This window comes from Dipteris shenzhenensis, chromosome 21 (assembly GCF_047967505.1).
Source record: "Dipteris shenzhenensis isolate YYH24624 ecotype China chromosome 21, Dip_SZ_1.0, whole genome shotgun sequence".
Classification (NCBI taxonomy): Eukaryota; Viridiplantae; Streptophyta; class Polypodiopsida; order Gleicheniales; family Dipteridaceae; genus Dipteris; species Dipteris shenzhenensis.
In genome coordinates, this window is record NC_141616.1 from 1,807,566 (window position 1) to 1,811,958 (window position 4,393).

Here is a 4,393-nt window from a genome sequence, read left to right on the forward strand (position 1 = left end):
GCCTCTTTGTCGATTAACTAGTGTTTGCTTTTGCATGTGGCCCAAATAGCGAGTGGCCGCCATCAAGCTACCCTCTCACCACCTCCCTCACAGAGTGGCCAAATGGGCGCCGCATCTGGCCTCGTGGTGGAAACAGGCCACCACCATGAGAAGTGTGGAGGGATGGATGGGTTAGAGCCTATTTACGAGGGACAGACCCCGTCCTGCTGACTAGCAAAACCACCGCTGGCCCTACTCGAGAGGAGGGGCACGGGCGGGCAACCAGGGTTGAGCTGATTTGAAATTCCACGTGGAGCGTGGGGTGCAACATGCGTGCGGTCGAGGGGCTCTTAAGGGTTGACGGGATGTCTAAAACTGAACCCTGGTTAAGATTTAGTCAAAGTGAAGGTGGGCGACAAAGTCAAAAGCCCAAAGTGCCAATTCGCTGAGGCTCTGATTTTTTCTAGTGAAGCCACAGTCTGAAAGCCTACAAATTCTGCTGCTGCTCCTTCCTTCCTACTCAGAGCATGCATGCGCACACACCATCTTCATCACCATGTCCAACTCCTCCTCCTCCAGCAGCACCAGCACCAGCTCCTGTAAAGAGAAGAGAGGCAAAATCGGCCTCAAATTGCCCATGATCCCTGCCCGTGAAGACCCATTCGCCAAACAGCCCCCCCAGCCCCTCCCTGCCCCCCTCCCCCTCCCTCCTCCCAAATCCAAACCTCCAGCACCCTCAGCCTTAGCCCCAGACCCTTCCCCTGCTGCCCTTCCCCCGCCTGTTGCTTGTAGGCTGCCCTCTGCTGCTTCTTCCCAACGAGAGGAAGTGGATCCCGACGACGTCATCAAACTTCGCGTCTTGGGTCACGGCAGTAGTGGCAAAGTTTACAAAGTACAGCACCAGCGGACTCGCAAAATCTATGCACTCAAGATCATTCAGGAGAAGCACGAGTTGGCTGTGAGGAAGCAGATAATCAGGGAAATGGACATCCTTCGGCGAGCTAGTTCGCCTTATGTCGTCCGTTGCTATGGGACCTCCGATAGAGGAGGCGAAATTTCCTTGGTCTTGGAGTATATGGACGGAGGTTCCCTTGCGGATGTGTTGGAAGCTAAAAAGCTGGTCTCAGAGCGCTACCTTACTGAAGTTGCAAGACAGGTTCTCAAGGGTTTAAATTACCTCCACCAGAATAAGATCGTGCACCGGGACATCAAGCCTTCCAATCTTCTGATAAATCGCAAGCAGCAAGTGAAAATTGCCGATTTCGGAGTGAGCACAGTGCTTGCAAGTACCCTTGCTCCTTGCAGCTCGTTTGTGGGGACTTGTGCTTATATGAGTCCTGAGCGATTCGACCCTGACAGCCATGGTGGGAATTACAATGGCTACGCTGCTGACATATGGAGTTTGGGTCTGAGTCTTCTGGAGTGTGCAATTGGACATTTTCCCTTCCTTGATCCAGGACAGAAACCAGATTGGCCAACGCTCATGGTTGCCATATGCTACGGTAACCCCCCCCTTCCTCCAGAGCATGCGTCTCCAGAGTTCAAGGATTTCATTATGCAATGCCTGCAAAAGGATCCAGCTCGGCGGCCACGTACTTCCGTTCTTCTCTCCCATTCTTTTCTAACAAAATACGACGTTAGCCCATGTAGTATTTCAGATTTACTAGAGCCTTTGCAGTCATAGAACAACATGCAGTTGGACTGGGCTGGTCAAGTTGTGCCTTTTCCCTCTTTTGTACCTTTTTTAATTGGATTGTACTTTGAGGAAGCCAACGATTGTGTATTAAAATGCATATTTGTTTTGAACAAAGCCGTGATGTTGGTGTTTTCAATGGCATCTGATAATCATTGTCCTGTAGTGTAAGAGAAGTGATAGTGAACTTTGTGTATACCAATGTAGATAGTTTTTTTTCCCAGAAAATGCCAATGTAGATAGTTACTTTGCATTGGTAATGACTACTCTGTGTATTCCTGTGTATAAACGTACCCTGAGTTGTTTCATTTTATGGCAGCGGCAAGAATTTGGGATGGCTAGTTGCTGTTTGTCCTACTTACCTCGATCTTTGATTATAACTTAGAAACTTGTGGTTTCTAGAACATTCTCATGCTGGTTACAGACACACTGCTCTTTGAAAATATGCTATCATAATTTCAAATTGAGTTTAACATCTATTTGAAGCGATGTTTCTCTAAAGTTCTCACCATAGTAAGTTGACTTTGTCATGGGGGAGGAATTGTAAGGTCAGTGCGACGTTCTATGGGTGGTGTGCTTAACAGGTTTTCTTCGCATATGGGATTATATGTTATGCTTACATTCTGCAAAATTAGACGCATTCTTAAATTAAGCAGAAGAAATGCAACTCATGGTGTGATTACTGCTAGTTCTTTGGGCTGGATTTGTCAAAGTTGGAGTGTGTGGAAGGGCAGTCCTTACGTACCAAAGTTGGAGTGTGCTGGAAGCGCAGTCCTTACGTACCAAGATCAAATCTTAACATGGTCCATAAAGTGGGAACTAGAGATGGGGCAGATTATGTACTCACTGTGCTGCTTGGAAGTTGTGCTTAAAAGTACACTGGATTTCATGGATGCCACTACTGAAGAAGAATGTTCACATTAGCAAGCTCAATTCCTCCCTTTTGATAGCTTGCCAAGTTCTTGCTGGAGTGTGTAAAGTTATCTTTGTACTTCTGCGGCCTTGGATTCTCATGGTTTCTTTACCCTATTGATTATTACAGAAAATCGTTGTTGATTATTACAGAAAATCGTTGCATCGGGATGTAGATTTTCTGTTCAATTTTTGGAAGGAGAAATGTCTGGGCTTGGATATATTTGGAGACTTGGCCAGACATTGTCTCTTGAACTGGCAAATTTGCTGAAGGGGTGGGTAAAGACTGTAGTCTCATTGTTTCTGAAGGGGTGTCTTTGGATGTATTTGGCGGTTAGGCCAGACATAGTTGCTTTAGTCTTGTACAAGTGAACTTGGTTTTGGCTCATCAATAGTCGCTATCATGCTTGAGATCTTACTAACCAGATGAAAGCTGAGTGTCTGTAAGATCTATGTCTGAATTCATGATTTCTGGGATGAAGGACAAAGACTTGTATCCATTGTGATCGGTTGAACCTCAAGCCAATTGTGGATTGTCAAACCCAGATATGTAGTGGCAATTAAGGTGCATGTTTATTCCATTTATTGCAGTGTGAAACCTCAAATGACGATGCTTGTTTCCAACTCTTATCATATCTCTAGGAGACACTGAACTATCTGCGCTTCAAGTTTCCATTGAGTGTACCCACATCAAAAATAGGACGAACTTCAACTTGTATGCTGCATCATTCATCTTCTTATTGATAAGAAAAGGTTAGCAATAATGGTATTTTAGGATGTTTACCATTTCTCAAATTCGTAGAATTTTATGGAATCGTAAGGTACTTCTATCACGGGGGCGTGAAATTCTAAGTACTTTAATGTACTACAACATTGTGACAACTTTGGTTTTAAAAGTCCAAGCTTGGGCTTAATAATGTGTAATTAAACGCGGCATGGTGCCTAGCACATAAGCATAATTAATCCCTAGGCCCAAAGGCATTCCAAGGAATTAAAAGAGTGGTTGTTGGAAAATGATGACATGGCATTTTTAATGGGCCCCCTAGAAGGCCCTTCGGTGGCCCCCTTAGAGTTCCAGGTGGCTCTAGTGCCTTCTACATGCTCCTTTGCCATTCCTGGACCTTCCTGGGCCTTCTAAACTTCACATGCGTGGTTTTCTCTCTCATCTTCTCCCTTTGTTGAGATCTTGGACTGGTTTTTCAGCCTCCTTCAGCTGAATTCGGATTTTATTCATAACTCCTCACCCGTTTGGATTCCTCAACTTTCGTTTGGCCCGATGGCTTCCCCTTTGTCTCCCCTTTGCAGTGATATGCTTTTCCCTCCGTGCGTTTGGTAGAACAGGCAGAACTGAGCACTTCTTTTGCTGGTTGAATTTGCAAAACTGGCTTTTTCTGTACCTTTTTGCTTCTACAGCCTCTTGGGCCTCTCCTCTTGCAAAGCTACACCGTGCATTTGGTAGCACAGGCAGAACTGAGCACTTCTTTTGTTGGTCGAATTTGCAAAAGTGGCTTTTTCTGTACCTTTTTGCTTCTACAGCCTCCTGGGCCTCTGCTCTTGCAAAGCTATAACTTTCTGTTGAATTTCGAGTGGTCCCACGTGCTGGTTGACTGGTTTTTCTCAGTTTTGGAGGACTTTCCGGCGATGTAACTTCTCCAAAACCTTCTCAATGCATTCCTCTATGAAGCATGCTTCTTTTGAGTCCAAGAACTCCCACTTCTTCGCAATAGAAGTGCTTCTTTTTCGCATTTTTTAGTGGAATTCTTGCTGGTCGGCTCTTGTAAATGCTCTGTCTTCATGCCTTTGCACTCC

The 4,393-nt window shown here is 45.5% G+C and overlaps 1 pseudogene; it reads left to right on the top strand.

Moving 5' to 3' along the window:
• Window positions 1-442: 442 nt before the first annotated feature.
• On the top strand, window positions 443-1,827 carry LOC147888353 (mitogen-activated protein kinase kinase 9 pseudogene; annotated as a pseudogene).
• Window positions 1,828-4,393: the final 2,566 nt, after the last annotated feature.